The sequence below is a fragment of the Branchiostoma lanceolatum genome, chromosome 4 (genome assembly GCF_035083965.1).
Source record: "Branchiostoma lanceolatum isolate klBraLanc5 chromosome 4, klBraLanc5.hap2, whole genome shotgun sequence".
Lineage (NCBI taxonomy): Eukaryota > Metazoa > Chordata > Leptocardii > Amphioxiformes > Branchiostomatidae > Branchiostoma > Branchiostoma lanceolatum.
In genome coordinates this window covers 2,803,948-2,823,950 of record NC_089725.1, presented here as the reverse complement: position 1 = coordinate 2,823,950, position 20,003 = coordinate 2,803,948, and the positions used below count along the sequence as shown (strand labels likewise).

Sequence of the window (20,003 nt, the reverse complement as noted above, 5' to 3'; positions counted from 1 at the left end):
ATATTGGGGGTGGTTTTTGTCGCTAATGTTGGTTCCCTATATCTTTCCTAGTTTTGGGTTAGGTGCGACCATTTTGAACGGAGGGGTGGTTTTTGCCACTCATTTTAGGTGTAAGAGATGAATGTTGTTAGTGTGGTGGTGTTGTGACTTTGCCGTTGGCACAAATGGACACAAGGCCCACTGTACTAAAGGACGAGCAAGGTCCACTGAGCATCATGTTGTTGTGGTCTTGTCAAAAAGTAAGGGACGACAAGATCCCCAACGATAGAGGGTTAATATAGATTTGTTATTTAATGTGATGTTGGATTAGAAAGTGTTGGAATCGATAATATTGGGGGTGGTTTTTGTCGCTAATGTTGGTTCCCTATATCTTTCCTAGTTTCGGGTTAGGTGCGACCATTTTGAACGGAGGGGTGGTTTTTGCCACTAATTTTAGCTTAAAGAGATGAATGTTATTAGTGTGGTGGTGTTGTGACTTTGCCGTTGGCACAAATGGACACAAGGCCCACTGTACTAAAGGACGAGCAAGGTCCACTGAGCATCATGTTGTTGTGGTCTTGTCGAAAAGTAATAAGGGACGACAAGATCCCCAACGATAGAGGGTTAATATAGATTTGTTATTTAATGTGATGTTGGATTAGAAAGTGTTGGAATCGATAATATTGGTGGTGGTTTTTGTCGCTAAGGTTGGTTCCCTATATCTTTCCTAGTTTCGGGTTAGGTGCGACCATTTTGATTGGAGGGGTGGTTTTTGCCACTAATTTTAGCTTTAAGAGATGAATGTTATTAGTGTGGTGGTGTTGTGACTTTGCCGTTGGCACAAATGGACACAAGGCCCACTGTACTAAAGGACGAGCAAGGTCCACTGAGCATCATGTTGTTGTGGTCTTGTCGAAAAGTAAGGGACGACAAGATCCCCAACGATAGAGGGTTAATATAGATTTGTTATTTAATGTGATGTTGGATTAGAAAGTGTTGGAATCGATAATATTGGGGGTGGTTTTTGTCGCTAATGTTGGTTCCCTATATCTTTCCTAGTTTCGGGTTAGGTGCGACCATTTTGAACGGAGGGGTGGTTTTTGCCACTAATTTTAGCTTTAAGAGATGAATGTTATTAGTGTGGTGGTGTTGTGACTTTGCCGTTGGCACAAATGGACAAAAGGCCCACTGTACTAAAGGACGAGCAAGGTCCACTGAGCATCATGTTGTTGTGGTCTTGTCGAAAAGTAATAAGGGACGACAAGATCCCCAACGATAGAGGGTTAATATAGATTTGTTATTTAATGTGACGTTGAATTAGAAAGTGTTGGAATCGATGATATTGGGGGTGGTTTTTGTCGCTAATGTTGGTTCCCTATATCTTTCCTAGTTTTGGGTTAGGTGTGACCATTTTGAACGGAGGGGTGGTTTTTGCCACTCATTTTAGGTGTAAGAGATGAATGTTATTAGTGTGGTGGTGTTGTGACTTTGCCGTTGGCACAAATGGACACAAGGCCCACTGTACTAAAGGACGAGCAAGGTCCACTGAGCATCATGTTGTTGTGGTCTTGTCAAAAAGTAAGGGACGACAAGATCCCCAACGATAGAGGGTTAATATGGATTTGTTATTTAATGTGACGTTGAATTAGAAAGTGTTGGAATCGATGATATTGGGGGTGGTTTTTGTCGCTAATGTTGGTTCCCTATATCTTTCCTAGTTTCGGGTTAGGTGCGACCATTTTGAACGGAGGGGTGGTTTTTGCCACTAATTTTAGCTTTAAGAGATGAATGTTATTAGTGTGGTGGTGTTGTGACTTTGCCGTTGGCACAAATGGACACAAGGCCCACTGTACTAAAGGACGAGCAAGGTCCACTGAGCATCATGTTGTTGTGGTCTTGTCGAAAAGTAAGGGACGACAAGATCCCCAACGATAGAGGGTTAATATAGATTTGTTATTTAATGTGATGTTGTAGGGACGACAGCCACAAAAACAATGAACAACGATTAGTTTGTTTAATGGTGAGATGGCAAATTAGCTTTTGCAATAAAATTAAGTCAATTTTGAAATGGTGAATACTTAAGACCCTTTCCGTCTTACAATAAATAATGACCGATGTGTAAATACGGTTTCTTTTAGATGCTGATTTGAAGACGACCACATCAAGGATAAAGAAATGACACAGAGACAAGGATTCCCGCATACTTACCAAGGGCGACGTAAACGTTATAACACTGACTGATTGTGACTTCATAATGTTAGCTTACTACGATCCTTACTGAAGGTCTCTATTTCTCTCTTGACCTTAACTTCCTAGTTTTACAAATCTCTCGTCTCCTGTCTTATTCTGCTCACACAACATTGATTACTTAATCTCGTCGCTGCAGTTCACTTAAACAAATGAATAAGCGTCAAAGAATTATGGCACAACAATAGCAGACTAATTCTAAAGTAACCGTTCCAAGTTTGGTATGGAGTTGCACTGTAACTTCTTGGACGTAAGTGACGGAGTGAAATGTTACTGCAGCTTGCAATTGCATACACATTTGTATTGGGTTTCTATCATTCGTACATCCGGTTCGATTTGAACTGTCGTCGACGAGGTTAATCACCTGTAGTTTCTTTGATAACGTTATACATGCAAAATCAGCCTCTAAAAGTTGCAACAAACTGGACAATACGTATTCGTTTAAATCAAATTAAGTGGACAACATGTGCACGCCAGTGTGTGGATTCTCTAAATCGTGTCAGGTTATGTCTGGTTGTAACAGCACAATCATTGTAACACGGCTCTGATGCTGGTCAAGCATGCAGTGGAAGGTCTCCGGCGGCCTCCCCTGCTGCGGTGAGAGTCTGTGTGGGAAACGGCCAGATTGCTCCAGGCCTGGATTGTTCCTCCCTAGTGGATAACCGGTGCCACGGATGACCTTGAAGTCCGGTATAGGTGACCTGTGCAGGGATCGAGGAAAAACATACAGAAACATATCAACCTGAATGCTCTCTTCTGCTCTCTTGTCGTCTCTGAAGACGATAGACAGCTTCGGTCGATTTAACCTATCATTCCAAAATCATGATTGGCTTTTCTTTCTCAAAGTCGTTGGCGGTGGCGGGTTAGTCATGTAGTTATTAGGTCCTACGGGGAAACAAAATTTAGAATGTATGTGACACTGATAAGCTGTTTGACATATTTATTAGTACCTACGAATATGGCGTGTTATACTTACTTCAACTTGTTCAAGGTTTTGGAGTTCGATTAAAAAAATAGGGCTCGAAATTCGCATTTAAGTACAGGTAAAATTGTGCTAATTTTATCTTTAGCTAGGAAAACAACATTTGGAGTTAAATATGTGAAACTGATAAGCTATTTCACAATTTTTGGTCCCTAGGAATTTGACCTCTTATCCTGTAAGGTGAGTGAAGAGTATTACGTGTAGGGCTCAAAATCTGCATGCTAGCACAGGTAAAATTGGAGTTGTGCAGGTAGTTTTGACGGACTTTTACTAATTAAGGCCCCCATTCCGTTGAGTTATCTGTGAAATCTTTGGTCGCTCATAAAAGGTTGCTGACATTTGAGATTTTGGGTCGCCGTAGAGATTCCACTTGAGCACGTTTTCCAGGAGTTCGGCACTCTCACGGCGCTGTGGCCAAATTAGGTCGCCGTGAGAGCGCGGCGAAAGCGCCGTCCAAGTGGAATGGGGGTATATTCCATTCCAAGTCACCACACGTTTTTTTAATGATATTCATAATATCTTCGAATTATTATTTTATCAATTACAAATCTTTATAAGTATTCATAAATGTTTCTAACAAAAGGAAATACGAGAATACTATGTTTCAGAAGTTGTTCTGATTATTTGCAAACATTTCGAAAGTGACTGTCAAAAGAGATCATTTTTCTAATAGATTTGAAAAATAGATAGGTTTATTTCATATTTCGAAATATTTTGAAATAAAGATATGGGTCATTTGCCCCCCGTAATGAGCCGCTGAACCTAACAAAGCATGTTTTGGATCGGGCGTTGACCGCCGACCGGGCAGGAAGTCACTGTGGCGTGACACTGTCTGTGGACACCGGCAAGCATGCCAAGAGTTCCTCCGGAGAATAAGCACAATTCAACTGTAATTTTGCCGCACAAAAAGGGCCAGCAACGTTGCAAATGATCAGTGGACAAAATACCACACGTAACTAGACTGGCCGTCATTTGCTTTAAGAGCAAATTCAGCATATTTCACTTCGCCCCCCCCCCCCCATGCAATAATTGATCTTTTGACGAAATGGACCATCCAAAAATTCCATCTAAACACAAGAAGACTTGTCCCAAGATCTATTTATTCTTCATCTACATTCATTAACATGCTTGAACATATGCAAAGATACACAACAATACTATACACTACATATAAAAGTACAATACTATACATCACCCTGGAAAAATGCGCAAACATGCACTATGCAAATATACAAAACTATAACGTTGGGTAACATAAATTCGCGGGGTACTTAAATTCACGATTTTTCGAAAACGGGGTATTTAGGGATATGTGCTAGATGCAACATCAGTAATACCGCTAGAAATGCAAACTTGACAGACTAACGTATTCAGAACACTGTCTGAAAAGCTTCGATAACCATGCATTAGAAGGCGACGAGGACAAAAACTCTCCGTCCCTTATTGGAACAGTCTGAGGGCTTCGTGGGAGAATCACACTACATCGTTGTCGGCTGGTTTATAAGACAAATGTCACATCCGCTTCCTGCTAATCACAATCATTTACAAGACAACTTATTTTCTTAAAATTGCTGACCTGCAATTGGACTCTAAGTGTGATCAATCATCAAAACCCCTCTTTGTTGCTACAACCTAAGACACGTGTATTTTCCCGCCGCCATATCAATACCCAGAATCCTGTTGTCAAGCAGACGACAAAGGTTTGTGAGGAACACTTTTTTGTCTAAATGTTGCGTGTGATTGTGGACTGAGGACGATATTTTCCTCAAAGTTTGCTTCTAACACAACAAGGAAAACATGGACATAGTAGTATTATCAATGCTACGGCATCCGGCTAACTTGCCATGAATAATGTACTCGTTGCCATGACGGTGGATGTCGACTTTGACGTTCTACCGACTCAACACACGGGTTGTTCCCGTAGGCCTGATGCGTGCGGTACGGCCGTTTTTTCGTGTACTTTTTTTACTTAGACACATCTATATCCATAGCACTCTCCTCAAGCCAAGGATGGAACGAATAGCTGCTGTATAAAATGTAATTAGCGGTAAGATATTCAAGACGAATCTTCTCTCCCGAATTAATGTTCACACCTGTTCGACAACACCGTCATTGTGCGTGCGGCGGACGGTAGTTTCAAGTTGAAATATTATGGTGTCAACACGACTAGAGACAAAATCTACCATATATATGATTAGTGCAAACTTTAAGATAGTACATGATACTGACAGAATAATAGAAAAAAAGGATGGTTTATTGTTCTGCTGGATTTATTTTAGTCAACCATTATCGGAAAAATGGCGAATTCATGTTACCCAACGTTATTACTATTAGGAGGGGGAAGGGCTTCGTGGCACATACAAAGGCCGACCCGACATTGGTTTATTCTATATAAAACAATTTCATATGTAAACCATTATGAGATAAATAGCGTATGAAATTTCTAGTCTATTCTTAACCTTGCTATTCAAAAAGTATTAACAATTTAAGTTGTGTTGAACCCCTACAACGCAAAATGAACTATTAAAAACGTGCTAGATAACTACCGCATAAAAAGCCAACAATGCCTGTATTTTTTACAGTAAAATTATTTCAACAATTCAAAAGTTTGCTGATATTCATTCACATCATGTGTAGACGATCGCGCTTTGAGAGGCGCTTGTGAAGTATTACTTCATGGGTCAAAGGTTGTTGGTGCGGAAAGTGAAACTGCATGCAAACCTGCTCGCAATCGATCAGATCGGCCTACCTCGGCCTAGTGGTATATCATCATCGTTGGTATGGGTTTAATTATAAGTTGTATATAAGTGCGACACAACCAATTCAGAGACGGATTGCATTTTTCTCGTCGTCAAGTCGTGATTTATTAGTGGTTGAAGCCGCCATAATTAAATTTGACCATGCCCCAAAAACCATGTTTATTTGGCAACATTTGCGAGAGCATCATACTTTGCCAATCTCCCTCGGAGTCCCTCTCGATGCATAAATTGACTGTTTCAAAATCACCCGTGCAAACAAATTCTCTATTCAAGTTCTGCGAGACACCAAGAGCTTCTTAGTGCAAAGGCTTGCGTGTTTACCTGCAACATGACCTCAGGTTACCAGAAAAGAACACACGTTCTTTGGCCAGCAGCAAATGGAACGCCCGGAACCTTAGATAGAACATGGATTCTTAGATAGAACATGGAACGGGGACAGCACTTTTGACCCGTTTTGGTCTGAAAATGGGTCCAAAAGTCCCCAAAACAAAGCATTTTGAAGTGATGTACACCCGAAATGTGATTGAAGTCCTGTAGGGACATGTTCAAGGCACCCTTGTGCCGAATTCCAGGTCATTTGCTTGTAATACCAGGGCACAGGAGCCAAAAATATAGAAATTGCCTAAAAATGCCCCAAAAAACCTCCATAAAAATGATTTTAAGGCCTGTTTCAAAACGATTTAAAAAGGACCTGGGGGTATTCGCCATCTTTACCTTCATGCGAAATTTCAGGTCGGTTGGGTAAGAAATGGCGGAGTAGAAGCCATTTGAAGATTTGTCAGGAGGAGGAGAAGAAGAAGAAGAAGAAGAACCAGACAAATACAATATATTTCACTCTACCCATACCTCTAGGTATGGGAAGTGAAATATAATGAGCAAAAGCAAAAGTTTTATCCACGTCAAATAAGCCCGGGAATCGGCAGAAAGCAAAGCCGGGAGAGCCGACTAGCCGCTAGTCGCAAAGGGTTTGATCTGTCACTCAAGTTCGGCAACATGTACTGTCAAAGGAAGGCTTTCTTTTCCCATGGTATCAGTAAATTTTCCCATGGTATCGGTAAATTGTAAACTAAAAGGTTATATTCTATAGAGGGATCTTACCGACAAAATCACGAAGATTCTGGAGGAAAACGCCAAAAAAGAATTTAGATCTATGTTGCAACATTTCTAACACAGTGGCCTGCTTGGGGGAGTCTATTCTGTGTGTAGGGGGAACTTTCTGGGAAACTATTGTCAAATGATTATAGATACAAAAGTGCACAGTAATAACGTCATAACAATACTACTGTAGTGCTTAGATTCTATTATTCAAATCTAGATACGTTTAAAGATAGATATTTTAGACAACGTGTTTCAACCCCTCCCCGGGAGAGACAGCCATGTCTGCCGCGCCGGAACAACACGGGAACAAACTTCCCACAAGACGAAACCAAGCCGAAACTAGACTGGCCGTCATTTGCTTTAAGAGCAAATTCAGCATATTTCACTCCCCCCCCCCATGCAATAATTGATCTTTTGACAAAATGGACCATCCAAAAATTCCATCTAAACACAACTAGACTGTCCCAAGATCTATTTATTCTTCATCTACATTCATTAACATGCTTGAACATATGCAAAGAAACACAACAATACTATACACTATAACGTTATATAAAAGTACAATACTATACATAACCCTGGAAAAATGCACAAACATACACTATGCAAATATAGAAAACTATACAACTCTACTAGAGAGCTTTACTTACAAAATTGTAAATTTATACTTTTCTCACAACTCTATCGCATGTATTTAAATGGAATTAAGAAATAATAGAAAGATTGTCCCAAAATCTATATAATTTTTTGTATACTTGGTCATGCAAACCTGCTCGCAATCGATCGGATCGGCCTACCTCGGCCTAGTGGTATATCATCATCGTTGGTATGGGTTTGATTATAAGTTGTATATAAGTGCGACACAACCAATTCAGAGACGGATTGCATTTTTCTCGTCGTCAAGTCGTGATTTATTAGTGGTTGAAGCCGCCATAATTAAATTTGACCATGCCCCAAAAACCATGTTTATTTGGCAACATTTGCGAGAGCATCATACTTTGCCAATCTCCCTCGGAGTCCCTCCCGATGCATAAATTGACTGTTTCAAAATCAAACGTGCAAAAAAATTCTCTAATCAAGTTCTGCGAGACGCCAAGAGCTTCTTAGTGCAAACAGTCGAACCGCAGAGCTCTATGCGCATCGGTTCTGCGCAGCCTTCTCTAAGACGGCTTTTTCCGGGTCACGGCCAGACCCGGGTTGGTCCCTGTTGCATGGGTGTAAACAACTACCTGTGGTGCAACAAAAAGACCTCAGACCTATATAATGTTTACACTTTTTCACATCTACAGGACTTGCCTGGTATAACCATGTAGATATTTCGTGCATTGTTAAAAGACATCGAACGCTGTGGCCTTCGAAACATTAAGAATATTTGGTCAGTTTATTTGTGTTTGTCTTTTTTACAGTTCACCTGGAACCAACTAGATATTTACATCGCGTGATAGCCCATTTCCTCATCTTTAAATTGATACCAAAGTTCCTAGGATAATTTTAGGGGAACCGGTTTTGCCCCCGAAAAAACTGCGACAATGTCTACCTTGCGGTGGTGAAATTTCTGCCTAGTTCTAGCTACCGATGCGTGCACTCCTGCGCTTTGGATACATTTCGATACATTTCGCGTGGCATAACAAAGCCCATTTTTTTGCATTAGAAGCTGTATGAACGCGGCTACCACATGCAATGTGATAATTGACATGATAACAGTCAAGTACAGACAGACAGAGGTTTTAGTACAAGGTACCTGATATTTACAAAATAGTCAAATTTGAAGTCAATCACTTCGAACTCCTGCGTTCGAACGACCGAACCCAGCCAGTACGTTCCGTTTTCCTGCCGTGGGGGTCAGGCGAGGTCAGGTGCAATGTTGCAACTTTCAGCCGGTGTTGGGAACGTTGATGAAACTTACGGCTCAAGTTTTGCCGTCTAAAATTAATATTCTGAAACATTTCCAAATAAGACTAATATCATCTTGAAGCCAGGAAAAGGACATTGTGTTTGTCTTCTTCTTCAGAATAAGACGCCCTGCAAATTGACCTCTTGTTAGTTTTTTGGGGGGCAAAACCGGTTCCCATAAAATTATCCAAGGGACGGACTTTGGTATCAATTCAAAGGTGAGGAAATGGGCTATCAGGTGATGTAAATATCTAGTTGGTTCCAGGTGAAGCGTCAATGATACACGCACAAATATACTGACCAAAAAATGGTCAATGTTTCGAAAGCCACAGCGCTCGCTGACAATTTGCTGTGCACGAAATAACTACATGGTTATGTTGGGCAGATCCTGTAGATGTGAAAAAATATGAACATTATGTAGGTCCAAGGTCTTTTTGCTGCCGACAGGCAGTTGTTTACACCCATGCAACGGGGTCAAATCGTGCCGCGGCAAACGCCGTAAAAAAAGAAAATAAAGCGTTCTACGGTGACCTGCGGTTCGACTGCAACAGTCGAACCGCAGAGCTCTATGCGCATCCGTTCTGCGCAGCCTTCTCTAAGACGGCGTTCGCCGGGTCACGGCCGGACCTGGGTTGGACCCTGTTGCATGGGTGTAAACAACTACCTGTGGTGCAAGAAAAAGACCTCAGACCTACATAATGTTTATACTTTTTCATATCTGTAGGACTTGCCCAGTGCAGCTATGTATATATTTCGTGTATTGCAAAATGACAGCGGCCGCGGTGGCTTTCGAAACATTAGCAATTTTTGGTCAATTTATCTGTGCTCATCTTCTTTACAGTTCACCTAGATCCAACTAGCTAATCACATAGTGCGATAGTCCATTTCTTCACCTTTAAATAGATACCAAAATACCTTGGTTTATTTGAGGAGCAACGGGTTTGCCCCCAAAAAAACTGCGACCACATGCAAATCATGGTGGTGAAATTCGAGCCTGGGCGTATCTACCGATACACACTATCCTGCGTTTTGGTTACATTTTGATACATTTCGCAAGGTGTCATAAAACTTATGTTTTGGTTTTAGAAGCTGCATGAGCACGGCTACCACATGCAATAGAAGAAGCTACATGATAATAGTCAAATACGCACAGACAGAGGGTTTTAGTACAAGGTAGCGACTTAGTAAAAATTGTCAAATTTGAAGTCAATAGTTTCGAACTCCAGCGTTCGACCGATGGAACCAAGACGGTACGTTCGATTTTTTGAGCCGCGGGGTCAGGCGAGTTCAGGCGTAGTGTTGCAACTATCAGTCGGTGTGTGGAGAAGTTTAGAAAAGACTAACGTCTAATTCTTGCAGTTGCAAATACATTTTCTGAAAAAGATTGACATTATTCAGAAGCCAGAAAAAGTGGGATTCTTCTGCACGTATGCCAATATTAGTACATAATGTGTACGTTTTGCAAATCAAAGTGAAAGGACACTGTGTTCAATTTCTCATTCAGAAAAAGGACGTCATAAAACTGACATGTTGTTCGTTTTTTGGGGGGCAAACCCGTTGCTCCTAAAATTAACCAAGGAACTTTGGTATCAATTTAAAGCTGAAGATATGGACTATCACGCTGTGGAAATAGCTAATTGGATCTAGGTGAGCTGTAAAAAAGACGAGCACAAATAAAGTGACCAAAAATTGCTCATGTTTAGACAGCCACAGCGCTCGCTGATATTTTGTAATGCGCAAAATATCTGAATTGCTGTACTGGGCAAATCCCGTAGATGTGAAAAAGTATATACATTATATAGGTCTGAGGTATTTTTGCTGCACGACAGGCTCTTGTTTACACCCATGCAACGGGGTCAAATCCAGACGCGGCAAATACGCTATCTTAGAGAATAACGCGCTCTAGGGTGACCTGCGGTTCGACTGGCAAAGGCTTGCGTGTTTAACTGCAACATGACCTCAGGTGACCTGAAAAGAACACATGTTCTTTGGCCAGCAGCAAATGGAACGCCCGGAACCTTAGATAGAACATGGATTCTTAGATAGAACATGGAACGGGGACAGCACTTTTGACCCGTTTTTGGTCTGAAAATGGGTCCAAAAGTCCCCAAAACGAAGCATTTTGAAGTGATGTACACCGGAAATGTGATTGAAATCCTGTAGGGACATGTTCAAGGCACCCTTGTGCTGAATTCCAGGTCATTTGCTTGTAATACCAGGGCACAGGAGCCCAAAATATAAAAATTGTCTAAAAATGCCCCAAAAAACCTCCATAAAAATGATTTTAAGGCCTGTTCCAAAACGATTTTAAAAGGGCCTGGGGGTATTTGCCATCTTAACCTCCACACCAAATTTCAGGTCGTTTGGTTAAGAAATGGCGGAGTAGAAGCCATTTGAAGAGTTGTCAGGAGGAGGAGAAGAAGAACCAGACAAATACAATATATTTCACTCTACCCATACCTCTAGGTATGGGAAGTGAAATATAACAAATTCCACCAGAGAGGATTTCACCTTACACTGTTCAGCTTACAATAAAGCCTGTATGTTTTCCGTGGTGGCTGATCGGCGTTCATAATTTGGACTAGGCCTTGCGGAGTTAGATCTACTGCAGGTTTTTTACGTCCCAGTTGAACATGTTGTTCTAGCGGTGTTGCTCGAGTGGGAGGGCGGCACGGTAGACTACAGTAACTGTTACCACTTACACTTCGGTACTTTCTGTTATTTCTGTCGCATTTCGGTCGTTTCTGCAAGATTTCTTGGTTTGATTAATAAGCCGAGAGATTGGGCAGTGAATAGGCACTGATAATGTTTTTTTCTGATTGTTGTCCTGCTAACGTTTAGAGGCAGAAATGAACTGTTTGTTTACTTAACTCACGCCTCGGCGTGAGAGCACAACGGGGTATCATTAGCGCTCCTTTCAATCGTCTATTTTTGGGTGCTATTAACTAATTAGCAGGAAATTGTGAATTTTTCTTAAAGAATCCTCTTTTTAATCCACATGACCCCAGCACCTGTAAATTGCCATACAACATGAAAAAAAACGATTGTATATGTACGTTTATGGACGTATAAGTACAAAAGTTGAATGCAAAGGGTTCTTGTCTATTGAACTGAACATAAAGAGACAACCAGGTCTACGCCACAGAGTTCCTCTACAAGAATACGCAGATAGCAAGCAATTTGTTACAATTCAGCAAAGAAAACATTGAATTTCAAATTATGCTAATCTTGATATACATTTGCAATAAGCCGTTCTCAGTATGCTTCGTCTTGTTTAACAATCAGAATTACTGTATAATTCACACCATTTTTAAGACTGAGTCGTATATAAATCTGACCAAGTTTTTTAAACCGGGACATTAGCACTCATTGTGTAGCCTACATGTAGTATCCAAACCTAAGCTTTGAGACGAGTACACATTTACTTTAAAATTATTTGTAAGGTTTGTCATGTTCAGCTTATGTATGTATCTTAATTGCTTTTAGATTACTTTTAATTGCAAAGCATAATGCATTTCAGCCAATGAAGCTGGTACTGTATGATGTGCCTAGCAACGACGTAATAAACCATTCATTTATTACTCTCCAAGCAGAGGAGTGGGTCCGGCTGTTTTTTGGTGTTTCTCAGCGTTTTTGTCGGGCTTTCTACTTTGTCTTTTTTTTTTGGCGCACAAACCCACACCTCTGCAGGTGGTTCTGAATTTCTTCTTTCGAAAAAAAAATAATTCAAATTTCGAAATAAAGGCAATGTGCTGTAGCAAATCTTTAGAAAGTATCAGAAATGTTGTTCCCAGTGCCATGAATATTTTGAATATTGCACGAAAATCTGGGAACATCTAGAAAGTGTAAACAAATTTCGGAATGTTAAGAAACCATGACATTTATATTACAAATAGTTACATAGGTTTCGAATTAGTTCTAAACAATGGCAGCAAACACCCGTGTGGTGACTTGGAATGGGGCCCTTAGGTCGCCGTGAGAGCGCGGCGAAAGCGCCGTCCAAGTGGAATGGGAGTATAACTAATACTCTAAGAATAGGACGAATGCGACGTATCCTTTTTTCTACATTTGAATTTTTCTATGGTTTTAACACGTGGACAAATGCGACATATCATTTTTCTACATTTGTAATTTATCTTCAGCTAATTCTACATTTGTCGGGGGTTGAGGTTTTCAAACGTGGACAAATGAGATGTACTGGAATTAGTTTTGGAATTTGTATGTTTGTCAGGTGTAAAATTTTAATACGTGGATAAATGCGACGTATTATTTTTTCTAACTACACAGCTAATTCTAAATTAGCCTGTCGGGAGGGGGGGGTGCACATTTTCATACTTGACAAAAAGATGTACTAGAATGGCATTTCTACGTTTTTCGGGCATATGATGTATGGTTTTCATACGTGGACGATGGGACGTACTGTTTTTTGTACATTTGTACTTTTTCTTCAGTTAATGCTACATTTGTCGGGGGTGAGATGTACTGGAATTAGTTTTGGAATTTCTCCATTTGTCAGGCGTATGATTTTCATACGTGGACGAGTGCGACGTATTATTCTTTTCTACATTTGTAGTTTTTCTACTGTAACAGTCTACCTTTGTCGGGGATGTAAATTTTTAAACGTGTACAAATAAGTTGTGTTGGAATTGATTCTTATACGTGGACATGCGACATACTAGAATTAGTTCTGGAATTCCAACGTTTGTATGGCACATGATTTTTAAACGTGGATGAATGCGACGTATTTCTAAATTCTAGGCTGCTAAGTTAAGTTACCATGGACTAACTTGAAGGTAGTCTCCGTTACGACTCTACCATAAACGAATTGCTAATTTTTCATCAAACCTAAAAAGTTTCAATAACACTTTTAACAGCCATTCTGAATATCAAACATACGTCGAGATGGTTTCGAAAATGGCAACTTGCCGAAATCTCTACCCCGGCATGAAAGGTATCTGAAATGACCACGAAAGCGCAACGTTAACATAAAAACTGAAAAGACCTACCTGCACAAAAACAGAAACAGACGCCTCTTACCTTGGTTCTGTACAGATCGACTCTGGTGTTATTTGTCCTTCCAGTCTCAGAATCTAGATTTCCATAGTCGAGTCCTGTCTGCGGAACGTACAACAACTTTTCCTGCCGTGGATATTAATGAACAAACGTCTGGTGCTGCTATTTTTAACCAGTCCATATTCTTCAGTCTCTTCTGGCCGTGCTTCCCCGTTGTTGTTTCCACTGCTGACATGGGGGTGATACACCCCTTCTTGCTCACCATGTTGTCACAACTTTCGATTAGAGGTTAGAAATCTCCATATTATCGCTAGAAATGAGTTGTTTTCTAACACAAGAAATGCCCTTTGTTCTCATACGTCTAGACACTGTGGCCACGGTACTAGACTGAGCCCACCAGACGAGTACCCTGTAACTGATACTCCCATGGGTGCATCCATGTTGCTGTGCCTGGAGAAGTCATTAACCAGAGCCTGGGAAACAGGGCTTAAAATTGATACCCAGTCAAAGTTCCCATCACAATGGCACCATCCCAACTTTGCTAACATGTCATACCATTTGTGGTCTATATCCATATTGCTTATAAGACCTAAAATTTGGTCAGAACAAGATGTAACATTGACGATGGATTAAGGGCAAGGGTAACGGATTAAGGGCTAGGGTTACGGATTAAGGTTATGGTGACGGATTAAGGGTAAGGATGTCAGATTAAGGGAAAAGGTGACGACGGAATAGGTTATCGGGTGACAGATTAACGGCTATGGTGACGGGTTAAGGGTTATGGCGACGGACTAGGGGCAAGGGTGACTGATTGAGGGGCAACCACTGTGAGGGATCAAGGCTTTTGTGACAGATTAAGGGTTATGGTGATGGATTAAGAGCAAGGATGGATGATGAAGGTCAGGGGCAATGGATTAAGGGGCTAGGGTGACGGATTAAGGGATAAAGTGACAGATTAAGGGTAAGGATGGCGGATTAATGGAAATGAGTACAGATTAAGAGAAAGGGTAACGGATTAAGGACTAAGGTGACGGATAAAGGGTAATGATGGCGGATTAAGGGGAATGATTACAGATTAAGGAAAAGGGTAACGGATTAAGGACTAAGGTGACGGATTAAGGGTAAGGATGGCGGATTAAGGGAAATGATTACAGACTAGAGTTCCACGACCTCATACCTTCGCCAAATGTTGTTAACTTTTCGTAGAGACGTACGATCAATGTTATAAACAGTGGCACATTTGTCAATTGTTATTTCTTTGCTTTGTTCATACTTTCTATGTTGTTGCATTTTAGCTCTAATAGCTGCACGTCGTTTGTTAGTGGCATCTGGCTTCTCTTCTTTTCTGCGCTTCTGCATGTGCTCCCTACTAGCTGCAAGTCGTTTGTCAGTGGCATTTGGTGTCTCTTTTGACCGGTACTCCTGCATGTACGACCTGTTGTATGCCCGTTGTGCCTCGGCAGCCTCTGGTGTTAATTGTGTTATTTTTCTCTTCCTTCTTCTTTGTTCCACACTGATGGAATTTGATCGAGGCATGATTGACAATGTATTCCATTGCTGGCAATAGTTGTGACTCAGGTACTTCCCCCAACGGACTGTAATCAAATAAAAATGAAATAAGTGTGTTTTTTCCCATAGTGTTACATAGAAAAGACGATTGAAATGGAATTTCCCTGTGGGTCGTGAAATAGTTGTAAACCTCCAATATGACATCTGTAGCAAAAGCCGTAAGGGGAAATAAATTTCTGCATAGTCCTCATGAGCATAATACTCCTCCTGTTGTATTCACCTTTCATGAAGCAACCTACACCTCCAATATTACATCTATGACATATGCCGTAAGGGAAATATGAAGTCTATGCATACATTATGCAAATGAGGCTCATTAGCATAATGACCTTGCCTTTGTATTTACATTTCCTAAAGCTACATACGCATCCAATATGACATCTGTAGCATGTACACAAAGGGAATATGAAGTTTCTGCATAGATTATGCAAATTAGGCCATCATTAGAATAATACATATTCAGGTGTATTCACCTTTCATAAAGCAACACACACCTGCAATAGGACATCCTTGGCATTTATCGAAGGGAACGAGTCCCTGCATTATTGATCACCTTACGTCTACTTGGTTTTTTTCCAAGGCCATTTCGGTCGTGAGAATTGTCAACTAAAAGAGATTGCATTTCCTCTTATCAAGGCTACGGTTCTGCAGGAAGGTTCCTTAATGCCATGAAGCAACCTTCCCCTCCAATATAACATCTATGACATATGCCGTAAGGGAAATATGAAGTCTATGCATAAATTATGCAAATGAGGCTCATTAGCATAATGACCATGCCTTTGTATTTACATTTCCTAAAGCTACATACACATCCAATATGACATCAGTAGCATGTACACAAAGGGAATATGAAGTTTCTGCATAGATTATGCAAATGAGGCCATCATTAGCATTATATATATTCAGGTGTATTCACCTTTCATCAAGCTATCTACACCTGCAATAGGACATCCTTGGCATTTATCGAAGGGAACAAGTCCCTGCATTATTGATCACCTTACGTCTACTTGGGTTTTTTCAAGGCCATTTCGGTCGTGAGAACTGTCAACTAAAAGAGATTGCATTTCCTCTTATCAAGGCTACGGTTTTTACTGCGGGAAGGTTCATTAATGCGTAGAAGCCGTTTATACAACTACATTTTTGCAAGAAATTGCCATATTTACTTTAAAATGAATCATTTGTAGATGAATATTGGAATGCATCACAAGTTTTTGCTGAAATGAAACATTGATTAGTTTCCCACTTGTTGCTTGGGCCAATGCATTATTTTTCAGGTTTCTGTCACAAATTTATGTTCTGTTTTGCTGTTTTGTCTCAGATCACTGCCACTCTATGTCATATGTCTTGAATGTCGGTATTACACATTTTCTAAATGTTAACTTTAACCTTGAATAGACACATATGCATACACAGACACTGGTAACAGAATGAAGTCAAACTCAAAAAGAACTTACCTTGCAATTGTTCATTCTGCTTTTCTGTCGCCCCAAAAGGTGTCCAGTTGTGGTCCTTTAGGAAACAAGACGGCCTGTAGATCTATACATACTTATACAGTACTCTCTCCCAAACGCGGTTAGACTTCAGTCTGCTATTGTGTTGCTGTATACACTGAGTGACTGACTCTGCCTGGGCTTTCAAGGATTAATGAAATCTTATCTAACCGCGGGGACATGCACAGACTGGACCATGCTGACAGATGCATAAACAAAACCCAGCTGGAACTGGCCCTGTGCAAGGATCAAGAAGGTTAATTGAAATTTTCTCAAGTTACCTAGTACATGTATACATACTTTAGACTGATTTTTCGTTTTGTAAGAAATACCCTTGTACTCTATCTACATACCAAAATCATGACCATCCATCAAGCCCGTCTTGAGTCATAGTATTTTCTCATCAATTATGCAAATGAGGTCTTCATCAAGGGCTAAGGTGACGAATTAAGGGTAAGGATGGCGGATTAAGGGAAATGATGACAGATCAAGGCAAAGGGTAACGAATTAAGGACTAAGGTGACGGATTAGGGGAAATGATTACAGATCAAGGCAAAGGGTAACGGATTAAGGACTAAGGTGACGGATTAAGGGTAAGGATGGTGGATTAAGGGAAATGATTACAGATTAAGGGCAAGGATGACGAATTAAAGAGGAATGATTACAGATTAAGTTAAAGGGTGATGGATTAAGGATCGTGGTGACGGATTAAAGGTAAAGGTCCCGGATTAAGGGCTATGGTGACGGTTTAAGGGTGATGGTGACGGATTAAGGGCAATGATGGCTGATGAAGGTCAAGGGCAATGGATTAAGGGCTAGGGTGACGGATTAAGGGATAAAGTGACATATTAAGGGTAAAGATGGCGGTTTAAGGGAAATGAGTACAGATTATGGGAAAAGGTAACAGATTAAGGACTAAGGTGACGGATTAAGGGTAAGGATGGCGGATTAAGGGAAATTATTACACATTAAGGCAAAGGCTAACGGATTAAGGACTAAGGCGACGGATTAAGAGTAAGGATGGCGGATTAAGGGAAATAATTACAGATTAAGGGAAAGGGTAAAGGATTAAGGACTAAGGTGACGAATTAAGGGTAAGAATGGCGGGTTAAGGGAAATTAGTACAGATTAAGGCAAAGGGTAACGGAGTAAGGACTAAGACGACGGATTAAGTGCAATGATGGCGGATTAAGGGAAACAATTACAGATTAAGGGAAAGGGTAACGTATTAAGGACTAAGGTGACGGATTAAGGTAATGATGGCGGATTAAGGGAAATAATTACTGATTGAGGGTAAGTATGGCGGATTAGGGGAAATGATTACAGATTATGGGAAAGTGGAAGGATTAAGGACTAAGGTGCCGGATTAAGGGTTATGATGGCGGATTAAGGGAAATGATTACAGATTGAGGGTAAGGATGGCGGATTAGGGGAAATGATGACAGATTAAGGGAAAGGGTGACGGAGTAAGGACTAAGGTGACGGATTAAGGGTAAGGATGGCGGATTAAGGGAAATGATTACAGATTAAGGGAAATGGTAATGTATTAAAGACTAAAGTGACGGATTAAGGGTAATGATGACGGATTAAGGGAAATAATTACAGATTGAGGGTAAGGATGGCGGATTAGGGGAAATTATTACAGATTACGGGAAAGTGAAAGGATTAAGGACTAAGGTACCGGATTAAGGGTAGTGATTGCGGATTAAGGGAAATGATTACAGATTGAGGGTAAGGATGGCGGATTAGGGGAAATGATTACAGATTAAGGGAAAGGGTGACGGATTAAGGACTAAGGTGACGGATTAAGGGTAAGGATGGCGGATTAAGTGAAATGATTACAGATAAAGGGCAAGGATGACGGATTAAGTAAAAGAGTGACGGATTAAGGATTGTGGTGACGGATTAAGGGCGAAGGTCGCGGATTAAGGGCTATGATGACGGTTTAAGGGTGATGGTGAGAGATTAAGAGCTATCATGACGGGATAAGGGCCACGCTGAGGGATTAAAGGCTTTTCGTGACAGATAAAGGGCAAGGGTGACAGACAAGGGTCTCTGGTGACGGTTTAAGGGTTATGCTGACGGTTTAATGTTTATGATAACGGATTAAGGGCAAGAGTGACGGATTCACTTCACAAATCACCATGCAGCGCAGATGACAGCTTCTTCAAATTATGTACATTTTTGTCTAAGCTTCCTCCACACCATATTGCATGGTAATGTATCGTTACTGTATTCTGCAATCCTGTTTGAAAGATTTCTTAACAAAAAAGCCCCTGCAGTTCCGGAGCAAGCTGCTAAGGGGCCCAAACTTACACCACTTCTTTCTTACATGAAATTCAAAAGTGGGGTAATCATGCAAAAGGTTTTAGTGAAAATGTTCTTTTCAACTGAAGGTTCCAACGGAAAAGTAATTCTCCCAAGGGGGTTGGTTTTACAAAAACATTCCATTTCAGAACAGTCAGATTTTGCAGGGGATGGAGATAAAGTGAAATATGACGTATTTCAACTATTTACTTTACAACTGTTACCTTTCTAGTTATGTTCATTTCCCCCCACATTAGTTACACTGAAACGCAAACCTGTTCATATTTGCTGAACAAGCTAATATTTATCTCTAGTTCAACTTGAAACTACCGTCCGCCGCACGCACAATGACGGTGCTGTCGGACAGGTGTGAACATTATTTCGGGAGAGAAGATTTGTCTGGAATATCTTACCGCTAATTACATTTTATACAGCAGCTATTCGTTCCATCCTTGGCTTGAGGAGAGTGCTATGGATATAGAAGTGTCCAAGTAAACAAGAGCTTTTAAAAAAAGCTGGCGTTTCGGCTACGTTTATAAGTGTGAATTGTCTTTTCCCTTTACTTGAAGTAAAATCTGCCAGAGGAAGTCACTCAAGGGCTGTTCAGTCTATAAGAAAAATTGTCATTTTGGGAAATGAGTACTGTTTTAATAGAGAAAGGCAGAT

At 40.7% G+C, this 20,003-nt stretch overlaps 1 protein-coding gene and 1 long non-coding RNA gene across 2 annotated transcripts in view; both read right to left on the bottom strand.

The window, feature by feature from the left end:
• LOC136432233 (E3 ubiquitin-protein ligase UBR2-like) overlaps nt 1-20,003 on the bottom strand; it is a 141,016-nt gene that overhangs the window by 85,408 nt on the left and 35,605 nt on the right. The window lies entirely within an intron of this gene.
• LOC136432234 (uncharacterized) lies at nt 1,975-17,162 on the bottom strand. Its single transcript, XR_010755479.1, has 3 exons — nt 16,995-17,162; nt 13,996-15,566; nt 1,975-2,927 (listed from the first exon to the last, which is right to left on the bottom strand). It is a non-coding gene; the product is annotated as an uncharacterized lncRNA (long non-coding RNA).